At 41.6% G+C, this 12,367-nt stretch overlaps 1 pseudogene; it reads right to left on the bottom strand.

Moving 5' to 3' along the window:
- Positions 1 to 2,529: 2,529 nt before the first annotated feature.
- On the bottom strand, positions 2,530 to 12,280 carry LOC139227913 (acidic mammalian chitinase-like; annotated as a pseudogene).
- Positions 12,281 to 12,367: the final 87 nt, after the last annotated feature.

Here is a 12,367-nt window from a genome sequence, read left to right as displayed (position 1 = left end):
TTTTCTGCTACTCTCTTTTGGATTTTTAATTCCCTTTGTCTCATTGTTACTTGCATCCACACACAAACGTTCAGGTTTCGGAGTGGATAAATACACAAGCACAATACTCTGTAGCTTGCACCTATTTCCTGCACAGTCAAGAGAAAGCAGCATCAACATAATGTAACCGTATTTTACTACAGCAGGTGGGAAGCTAATTCAATCCAGCGGTTTCCCATCAGGAAGCTGCTGACAATTAAAATCATTCCCCCACCACCGCCCTGCCCCCACCCCGCACATTCAACCGCCACTATCTGTTTCCCAAACACTTAAGTCAATCCACTATGTAAATGATTGGTATCAATTTATAGTGGAATCAGGATTAAAGTTGGTAGAAAGCAGAATATGAAAACTCAGTTAAATCCAGTTTTCCTTCTTGAGTCAAAACCCAAAAGTATTTTCCCTGTGAAGTGCAGGAATCCCAAAAGACATCAGGGTGCTGTGTTTTGAGTTTGTATGAAGGTTTAAAATGCATGCTTCTGCCGTTAACTATTACATCAGAAGTGGATTCATGCAACGAAATTCTTTTCCACTGAAATTGTTGCATTTCATTTATGAACAAAACACAAAATAAACTTATCTGCATGAATCAATTATTTTATTTTGCTGTGTTAACTGCCATTGTAATCTTCAGTTGAGAAAAACTAGACGTTGTAGTTTAATGGTCTTTATCCGCGAAGTGGTGTCACTTCCGTAATTAAACTGAAGGCCAGTTACAGCTTCATCGGTATGCAACGAAGATTGATTGCAGGCTGGAAAAATAAAGAGCATCTTTGTGTTCTCTTATTGAACAATAATATTTTAATGGGACATCAGTTGCATACAAACAACTTATATATTATGTCTATTTCTTAATGTTAAATTAGTTTGTTGTTTCCTCTCTGTAATGTAATTGCTTCATGGGTTATTTGCTTCAGAATTCATAGCAACAGATGGTCATTAAGAACTAGTTGGTTTATTAACAAAGGTTTAACAATCACACTACACATTACCAGTTCATCCACTAGGCTCACAACTGCATACCTCATCATGGATGATCTAGACTCGACTAATTGGGATTATTGAGTCTTCTGAACATCACGTGATTGGCTAAGCCACTCACAATGCAACAGCTCTACAACTATTTTGTTGTAAACTAATAAACAAGTGCCCCCTGATTAAAGGGGGGGTGGGGTGGTGGGGGACACACACACTCCCAAAAACTTTTCAAGTGCCCCCTTGTTTTTTTTTGTTTCGCTTTTTTAAGGGGGGCAAGAGCTCTACAACTATTTTAGTTGTAATCAATTAAATCAATTAAATCAAGTGTCCCCTGATTAAAGGGGGACACACACCAAACATTTTCAAACAAGTGCCCCCTTGTTTTTTTTTTGTTGAGGGCAGTGAAACACAAATTATACAAGTGCCCACTGGCTAAAAGGGAGGGGGGCACTAAAACCGACAAATTAAACACATTAACATTTAGACTTTAAATCAACTTAAACTTTGGGTGTGATGATGCACTCCAGTCCCTCCGGCGCCCACCTCTTGCGGAAGGCCACGAGCGTACCAGTGGACACCGCGTGCTCCATCTCCAGTGACACCCTGGCTCGGATATATCCACGGAAGAGAGGCAGACAGTCGGGCTGAACGGCCCCCTCGACCGCCCGCTGCCCGGTTCGCTTGATGGCCCCTTTGGCCGTGCCCAGGAGCAGTCCTACGAGGAGGCCTTCCGACCTGCCCGCTCCCCTCCGCACAGGGTGCCCAAAGATCAGGAGTGTGGGACTGAAGTGCAACCAGAATTTGAGGAGCAGACCCTTCAAATAATGGAATAGCGGCTGCAACCTCGCACATTCCATAAAAACGTGGAGCACTGACTCCTCCAGACCGCAGAAATTGCAGGCGGCCTGGGAGCCTGTGAACCGACTTAAAAACTTATTGCACGGCAAAAGCTCTACATACCTGTGAGCATACTCACAGGTGCATACATTACAATGTCCTTTCTTCTCCCTCAACAATACATCTTCATCACCCAACTGGACTGACCAGAAACTCACTCACAGACCTCCGCAATTTCACTTTGCAACCAATTTCTGGAACATGTGTAAAAACAGCTTGGGCACAAATATAACTCAGTAACCCTGTCTTGTCATTGTGTCCTAATGTCACTGCAGAAGTCAATGACACCACAGCGCTGCAGTGACTGTGAGCTGCAGGGGCATACCACCCATTATTCCACCCATTTCAACCCAATTGAAACTACAAATGAACCGACAACTCAGTGGCCAGCACACAATGTACTACGTTTTCAGGATGTGTTGAAAGTTTACACCCAGCGAACTGCATTTTGTTTATTTTTACTTGTCTACTTTCAACTCCAGCTGTATTCCTTTAGGGGCTGCTAATGAAGACTATACTGGTACTTTACACCACCTGAACATAATTGTTTTACGCAGGATGCCTGCTTTGATCGGTTACTTAGAATAATAAGCACGCTTACCTTCTGCTTTCACGTTAAGCCCAGTTGCAACAGTTACAGGAAGTATCAAAGATTAATCCAACAGCGCAATGCTTCTCGTAGGTCACTCCATTGACACATTGATAAAATTTGTTCTTATCCTTTGGATCAGGGTAGGTACCGTTAGATCTGCCAGCGCAGAACCCACTGCCACCACCGCCACCACCACCACTCCCGCCACCGCCACCACCACTGGGGACATGAGTAGGAGGAACATTTGGTCGCAGTGTTGTTTTCGATGGAACACAAGCTGGAAGGAAATAAAGTTAATTAATTCATTGCTTGCTTCAAAATTGATATCAACTGAAGCTAAGCATTGCAAGTTCAAGGGATGTTGCTGCATTGAATATCTTCATGGTGAACTCAGTTCCTTGCGTTATCAGGAACAAGATGTTTGTGAAGTTCAGCTCAATAAGGGCCACTGAGGAAATCTTGTGATGTGGCACATTGTGTCTGGAGTGTATTTGAAGTGTGATTTAATTATAGTTCCATTTTAAGTCAAGTTACACAACATTTCTCCAATAGCAAAATACTGCAGATGCTGGAATCTGGAATCTGAAATCTAAAGAGAAAATGCTGGAAACACTCGGCAGACCAGGCAGCATCTGTGGAGAGAGAGAGAGAAACAGAGTCACAGACCTGAAACGTTAACTCTGTTTCTCTCTCCAAAGCTGCTGCCTGGCCTGCTGAGTACTGCCAGCATTTTCTGTTTTGAATACACAACATTTGTGGCAGATGTTACTGAACTTCCTTTCATTTAAAAAAAACTTGGTAAAGTTGTATCGCAATACATTGTCCCTTTAAATGACACAATATTACAATGCACATCGTCACTATTTTTTAGTGCCATTACATACTGGATGCAACATCCAGCACGGATTTATGTCTTATTCTGTTAACACATATACATGTTTCAGCATTTTGCTGCATTGCTCGTCCTGTTTGAGGAACCTTATGCTCATAGACGCTCAGCAATATTCTGGTGGTCAGATTTTTGCCACTCCAAATATATTGAATTTGAAATACACTTAGGTAATCCAAACAATTTCTGAATGATTTTAGCCATTAATGGCTTTCCATGCTGACTTGGTGGTAAGCAACAAGTAATCAGCTCCAAGTATAAATAGTCCTGACATTTACCTGCAGAAATTCCAAGCCCGGTGTGCAGTTTGTTAATGAGAGGGTAAGGCCCCTGGTTGCAGAAAGCACCAGAGAAATCATCCAGAGCAAGATCCCACACCATCGCTCCTCCATAGTTGTTTTTCTTCAGCCACTCAACCTGGAAGGCAATTGTTCACAAATTTATTTTGCGTATCTTGTTTGCAAGCAAGTTTTACCCCAAATATATTTACGATTTACAACGGCCCTGAACTGAATGCAAAAGGGATCTTCCAAAATTGTGAAAATGCCCACAGGTCCACTGCCACCTCTGCATGAATATTGCTTCATTCATGTTTTGTCATGGACTAGGGGACAGGGTAATATTTTCTGTAATGACTATAAAGGCAGATATTCCAAATATCATTGATATTGCTGTATTTGTATCTCTGAAGTGAGTCATTACAGAAACTGTCTCTGTTTCTGTCACTGAGTGTATTTTGGCCGCAAAGAGGTGAGTTGACAGAAATATGAACTTCCCTCGTTACTCGTGTGTAAGGGACAAAATCAGAAATAAAAGCAGCGGTTCAAAATCTTCAAAAAAGATGTTGCATCCATTTTAAATGAATAGCCATTCAAACCGCTAATTCACCAGGCATTTGGTACATGAAGGAACTGTTTTCATTCTGTTGTCTCACTGGAAGCTTTCGGTGTGTTTTTTCCTGGCCTCATCACCAGGATGGAAGACCAATGTTAGATACATTTTACAACTGTGCAGAAGTCTTTGAGCGCAGAATGCTCCAAGCATCCTATAAGTAATGGTGTAATGACAGGGAATGTGTGTTCCAGTTATTCAATCGATCAATATAACAAAATGATTCTAATGCTTACTCTCATAAGCTAGTTGTATAATACAATAAATATTGCATCAAAGATACAAATATAAGGTGTAGAACAGCAGAGTTTATCGAAGTTACCTTGTCTCCAAAGCTTTGCACATTGTCATATCCAACCCATTCATTTCCTTTATAGGCATACGGAACCATCTGAGCAGCATCCCATTTCATGGTGGCACCATTCAAAAATGTGCAGATCTGACAGAAGAGTGAGACATTAGGCTACAAACATCGTGGGACAAATCATCAGTGGTTCGCAGTGCTCTACGTGATGTTAACGACCTTACTCACGTCATTTTTCATTGTTTGTTTTATTCAGCTATCATTTTCTCTCAAATATAATCTTGAAACAGGAGGCACTGTTCTTTTCTGTTGCTGCTGAAAACTATTTTAATTCATATTCTGAATATGGTCTGAGCAAATGCTGACCAATACATCCTCAGATGTTCATTAAGTAGCACTACTTTTTCTTAAAAGGTTATGAATGATTCCTCACACTGCAACTTCCCAATCTGAGGCTGTGAAGGAGCCAAAGAGGCACCTGGACTTTACTCACAGGGGAGATAAAGAGACTGGCTGAAGAGATGACATCAACACCAACTTCTTTACCCATTCTGTCAGTGGGTAAATAGTACAAGAGATCGGGATACAAGCTGGTAAGGATTGACTGTAATCTTTGTACATGAAACCCTGGATGTTCCTTTAAGGGGGGTAGGGGGGGGTGAGGGAGGGGGATATAAAAGATTATATCTTACCTCTTTATATAATTTCCAGGACTGACAACAATGGCCAGAGGAAGATAGTCAAGTGCCATCCAATGATGAAAGGTGTGGCATTATATCTCTGTTCATCAGAGTATCATGACACAAATTTGAGACTTCCATCACCTGAACATCACAAAGGTAGCACAGGCTTTTCTGATACATTATAATATGTTAATTAATCTACCTCAGGAAATTCGTATGATTGCAATAATGCAGATGTTGCAGTAAAGCTTGAGGTATTTGGGGGTAGAATGTGGTACTTGGTTATTTTGTATTTAAAAATATAAGATATTAAAACATAAAGAAACTGCATCAGTATCAATACCTCATAATAGGCCAAAAATCCAGCCTGTCTGGTGTACTTCCCAGCTGGTCCAGGACCTGCTGTTGGGGCTCCAAGCCCAGTGTTGGAGGAGGCCAGTCTCAAGGCATGGCCATATGTAGGGAATCCAACATTCAGTTTCTCTGCAGGAGCTCCTTTATCTTTCCAGTATTTCATTGCATAGTTCTGCAGAGAAAGCATTAACATTCATGTTCACGCAAGAAGGACTCTGCAAAACCTCTGGTAAAAGATAGTTATCTATTTATAAATGGAAATAATTAGCATGATGGGATTCTATTATCATGAGTACTTACCACATTGAAGTACAGGTTTGTAGTGTCTTGGTTATTTGGGAGAGGATAAAGAGGGCTATTTTCTCCAGTGACATGGCTCCAGGGACCAAAAAAATCGTACGTCATCACATTGAAAAAGTCCACGACTCTGTATGAGAAAAGATCCAAGTTACACTGATACTTTGTTAAACAATCACACGACACATTACCAGTTCAACCACTAGGCTCACAACCACCTGCCTCATCATGGATCCCCTGAACCCAACTAGCTGGGGTTTTATTGAGTCTTGTGAACATCTTGTGAATAGCTAAGCCACTCCCAACTCAACAGCTCTACCAACCTGTGAGCATACTCACAGGTGCATACGTTACATTGATGTTCTCGCTCAAGGGGCCAAATGGCCTGCTCCTGCTCCTATTTCTTATTTTCCTGGTTGCTAAATTTAATGACAATGATCTGAATCATTGCACAAAGAAGTTCTGACAATTGAAGCTATAGAGCAAAGCAAAGAAAGATGCTGCATTTAAACAGGACCATTCATGGCCTCGGGACATCCCAAAGTACTTTACAGCTGATGAATTACTTATGAAGTGTCTGAAACTACATTAATGCTGTTGTCTGAGGGATAAAATGATGGCCAGGGCACTGGGAGAACAGTTCTTCTAATAGCGCCATGGGACCGTTTACATCCATCTGAGAGGGTAGATAGGACCTCAGTTTAACATCTCATCCAAAGAATGGTAGTGCCGTGCTCCCTTGGTACTGCACTGGTGGGACAGCTGAGATTATGTGTTCAAGTCCTCAGGTGGGGCTTGGTCTGACCAGAGGACTGTACAGCTTGATGTGTGCCATGTGACATTTATTTCCAACAGATCAGAGCAGGGTCTTTACCTTCATGGGATCTAAATGAGAACACAATACCAAGAACTATAGACTGAAAGATGATTGAAGAGGGAGTCTTAATGTGTGGGCAATTCCTATATCATTTAGACATACCTTTCTATTCATTGTTACGGTGCATTTTAACTATAAATTATTTCCTTATTATCAAAACCCATTATTCATGTGTCAGGATGTCAAAACTGAGGGAGTGTTCCACTGTTAGAGATGTTGTCATTCAGATGAAATATTATGCCAGAATGTTCCTTCTCAGATGGATGTAAAATATCCCATAACACTATTTAAAGATGAGCAAGGAGTTGTCCTTGTATCCTGAACAATATTTATCCCTGAATCATCACCACCAAAATAACCCACAAAATATCTGGTTATTATCTCATTGCTTTTTCTGGGTCCTTGGTGTGAACAAGTTAGTGCTGCATTTCCATGAACTGTAACATTGACTACATTTGCCATTCATATTTTATTACTCATGGAAAGAAAGAATCATTTGTACTGCTTTCTCAGCATGACTCACGTTGTGAATGCAGCACTGAAGGGATATTCCCAGTCTTTGTCCAAACTATCAAACCCATAACGTGCAAGAAGCTAAGCTCAGATTTTATGAATGGTTGTCAAATTGGCAAAGACTGACCTTTTCTCCTTCACCCACCCTGCACTCTGCCCCTCTCTTCTTCACATTCCCTGCTTGCAATCAGGAATCAGAACAGCAATACCAAGAACATCTTTAGCATCTCTAACATTGCCTCAGCTGGGTTCAGCCAACTCAAAGAAAAATTGAGAAAGACATGTGTTTATATAGTGTCTTTCACGATCACCGGACGTCCCAAAGCGCTTTATAGCCAATGAAGTACTTTTGAAGTGTAGTCACTATTGTAATGTAGGAAACGCGGCAGCCAATTTGAACACTGTAAGCTCCCACAAACAGCAATGTGATAGTGACCAGATAATTTGTTTTTTAGTGATGTTGGTTGAGGGATAAATAATGGCCAGGACATCGGGGATAACTCCTCTGCTCTTCTTTAAAATAGTGCCATGGGATCTTTTATGTCCAGCTGAAAGAGCAGATGGGGTCTTGGTTTAATGTGTCATTCGAAAGACAGTTCCACTCAGTACAGACTGGAGATGGAACCCGGGACTTTCCAGGGCTGTATGGCCCAGATACTAACTAGTTAAATTTGCTGAACTACCAAGGAAGCACAAAAAAATCAGAAAGTCCTGTAGGACTGGCATGGATACTTACTGTCCAACCTGAGGAACCTCATAGCCGGTTACTCTTCCCACCAGCAACTGCAACTGAGAGCAAGAGTCTTGGAGTCCCGGAACTTTTCCCCTCAGCCTCGAAGGCTACCATCATTTCCTAAAAGTTGAAAGTGAATAAAGGTTCTCTTAGCAACTGGTCCACGCAAAACAGAGGGTTTCAATCACCGACTAAAGAATTATAAAATGTATCCATGCCCAAGTGTTGCATAATAATGTATCTAATACAAGGGTATAGCCAGAGGTAGAACCAGGTTTCAACGGAGCCGAGATGGATAGCAGTTATTGCACAGAGCCACAACAAACATTTTTTTCTTATCACAGTGGTTAATGAAGCTGCGATTAAAGTGTTTTGCTAAGTAAATACATATATTTCTACTTTGAATATTCCATTTTCATGGAATTGATGAAATCGTATTTTAAATCCCACCTGTGTCAACAGAGTGTAGAGATGTTTGTCTTGTGGGGGGCTTCCCCTTGACCCGGGATATTCCCAGTCTATATCCAAACCATCAAACCCATAACCGCGCAGGAAGCTAATCACAGACTTTATGAATGTTTGGCGAGTTGCTGATGAGGAAACCATAGCGCTGAATCTGGAGGAGAGGAGAATGTTAAAGAAAAATCAGAACACCGTCATCCCTTTTGTCATTTAATCACTCCTCCCATCAACTTTCGCTGCCTCTGTACTTGCTTAAAACCTGTTACATCTCTAACTTTTTCCAGTGCTGAGGAAGTGTCATTGGCCTGAAACCTTAACCCTGTTTCTCGCTCCACAGAAGCTGCCCGACCTGCTGAGTGTTTCCAGCATGCTCTCTTTTTATTTCAGAACAGATGCATTTTTGATTTAGTCATTTCAGCCTGTACCTTAAAGAGCTTCATAACTTTTATCATTTCAAGATATACCAGGAATTTACAAAAATATAATTGCTAAGTGTTGTATTGTTGCTGCTCTCAGTAATCAGTTCAATCAATCTTCACCAAGTGTATTAACTTGAAATGATTCTTTCTGAAAATGTTGCAATCTTTCCTTTCAGACAAATATCAGCCGCTAAATATTGTTTGATTTACATTTTACAGACAGCCCAGCTTAATCACTCATTCAAGAAATATTATAAGCTAACCTCCGATATATTTATCGAAAACTGCATGGTTATCATTGCCCACAATATGTCTGTCCCCAGTTCATTTTGCATCACAAGCAATTGGAAAAGAATCACTTTTCACTCAATACCAAAATAAAATATTTCCATCTTACTTCTGAGTTCCAAAGTTCCAGCCTCCGATGGACAGAAGTGTCTTAAGGTTTCCATTTCTGTTGTAAAATTAGAACATAAGCAAATGCATTTAATAACACTTCAGTAATTGCTGAAAATCATTACTGTTCTCATCTTTATCAGCTTTCTCCTTGTGCGATTGAATTTGGTTGAATGGAAGTACCTGAATGCAGAACACACATTTACTGACAAATCTCTCTGCACCACATTTATGCAGCTTCCAATGAACATCACCTGCATAGCCCTGGGAGCAAGTCACCTAGCTGTCCTCTAAGGCAGAGTAGGGAAAATGACAAGAGAGGAGTTTTAAAACAGGGGGACAGAATCACTAACAATTGGGGATACAAAACTGGGGCGGGGTGGTTTTTTGTGAAAATATGAGTTGATCTGTGCCTTTGTAGCAGTCTGGAACAATTAAAGTGCATTAAATAATGTCATCTCACTCACCCGGTGTTGGTGAGCAGACTGATTGTTCCAGCTATCTCCGATACCCAGTGTCACTGTACATATGCAGGTGTGTACGCACTGCACTTTGCACGGCACACATGTATGCATGTGCTCCAGTGTACTCTGAGATTCAGAAGCAAGTGCAAAGTTCAGTGCATGTGGCAAGTATAATCTAGCTGCACACCCATTAAAATAACTTGTTACTTTGATAGACCGGCCTAAGGGTTGCGCATTGCGTTGTTGAATGAATAGGTGTTTTTGTTTACGTGGTGATATCATGATATGCTTCATTCCACATCGGGCATTGTCAGAACCATTGGGCATTGACTCAATCTCCACTTGTGAGACGCAAATCGTAAGCCAATTCTACACATATATCACCTCTCTGGCTGGGTCAGACAAGTTACATTTATATATAAATGGGCACAATTTTGGAATATAAAACAAAATATAACACAGACATCAAACAATGCTTAGTATTTCAGGTACATTGTCAATATTTATAGCATAATTATACTTGTTTTTAAGGGAATTGAATGAGTGGTAGAGAGTAACATCGTTCCATTCATAGGTGGCGATTTGATTGTCCTTCATCCCAGCAAAAGCGTAGATCAGATGTGTGCACAAGCAAGGGTCCACATTCTCCGGCTTGTACTTCCCCGCTCCTGGCCTGTACTGAGCCCAGTTTGTAAAGTAACAAACCAGTCTGTAGGCAGAGCCTGTTAGTGGGGAGAAATGGAAATCAGGACAGTGCTTCCGCACATTACATTAAAATAAAGGAACGCTTGAAATGCACAAAGGCTTACCCAGTTCCAGGCACGCCAACAAGACCACCACTGCAATAAAGGATATAAAGTAAGTTTTAGAATTATGATCAAAATATGCTTAAAGATTCAAGGATACACAATGAACCTATTATATGTGTGGCTGGGAGCCCACAAGAACCTATCCTTGGCACAATCCTTTACCTCACCTATATGCTGCTCTTTAACGACATCATCTGCAGATGTGGGGTCAGCATCCACATGTACGTTGATGTAGGCTAACATCCCCAGCATTGAAGCACTGACCACACTGGATCAGCTCCGCTGGGCAGGCCACATAGTCCGCATGCCAGACACGAGACTCCCAAAGCAAGTGCTCTACTCGGAGCTCCTTCATGGCAAACGAGCCAAAGGTGGGCAGCGGAAACACTACAAGGACACCCTCAAAGCCTCCCTGATAAAGTGCAACATCCCCACTGACACCTGGGAGTCCCTGGCCCAAGACCACCCTAAGTGGAGGAAGTGCATCCGAGAGGCTGCTGAGCATCTCAAGCCTCAATGGCGAGAGCATGCAGAAATCAAGCGCAGACAGCGGAAAGAGCGTGCGGCAAAGCAGTCCCACCTACCCCTTCCTTCAACAACTATCTGTCCCACCTGTGACAGAGTCTGTGGCTCTCGTACTGGACTGTTCAGCCACCAAAGAACTCACTTCAAGAGTGGAAGCAAGTCTTCCTCGATTCCGAGGGACTGCCTATGATGATAATGATGATGTACATTGATGACATCGGCTCTACCTCACCACCAACCTTCTTCACACCTCCAGTGCCCCTGTACTGTCTGATAACTTGTCCAACAACCAGTTTTGGATGAGTCACAATTTTTTTCCAGCTAAACATTGGAAAGAGCGAAGTTTTCATCTTTGGCTCCCATCCCCAATTTTGCCATCAACTCGTTCCTGGCTACAGTCTCAGGCTGAACCAGACTGCTCGCAAACGCGTGTTGTATTCAATCACAAATGGAACTTCCAAGCCCATATTCTCTCCATCACACAGACAGCCTCCTTCCACTTCATGCAATTCTACTGCTATCACTCATTACAATTTAACCCCATTTGTTCACGTTCATTTCGCAATTAGTTAAAAACTGAAGCTGGTAGACCTGAGAATTGACTCAGAATCACTTTTGGTCACCTGCTTGCTTGTATCTGATCACAACAGAAGTATAATGATGCACGGTACAGTCAAAGAGCATTTATTGGGGAACAGGAGGGAGATAATCCGATGGGGTTGGGTCATTTGGAGTGCCTCTCTACCTCTCTTTCCTTCTTCAAGACCATCCTTAAAACCTTCCTCTTTGACAAAGCTTTTGGTCACCTGCCTTAATATGTGGCTCGGGGTCAAACTTTTTGTCTCTCAATACTCCTATGAAGCACCCTGGGATGTTTCACTATGTTAAAGGCACTATATAAATACAAGTTGTTGTTGTTGCTGTTAATTTTGGTCAAAACATGCACTTAGCAGCGTGCTATCAACAGTAACGTATCTTCAGATAACACAGAAAGAAAATCAAATCTTTTTTAATTAGACTTGAATTTGCGAAAAGAGTCTTCACTTTGTTCTATTCCCCATTGGTATCTTAGAGCTAAATTTTCTGAAAAATCTTACAACATCGAAAGTAATGAAATGGTAAAACATGCTTACCTGTTGCAACCAGGAGCTTTGCCATCCTGTAACTGGTGTGTTGTGGAGATCAACTCCCTCTTTTATACTGTTGTAGGAGGTAGGCACCTTTAGAATATACCAGAATACTAGG

The sequence above is a fragment of the Pristiophorus japonicus genome, chromosome 17 (assembly GCF_044704955.1).
Source record: "Pristiophorus japonicus isolate sPriJap1 chromosome 17, sPriJap1.hap1, whole genome shotgun sequence".
NCBI classification, from domain to species: domain Eukaryota; kingdom Metazoa; phylum Chordata; class Chondrichthyes; family Pristiophoridae; genus Pristiophorus; species Pristiophorus japonicus.
Note: the sequence above shows the minus strand (reverse complement) of the source record. Positions and strands in the feature narration are given on the sequence as shown.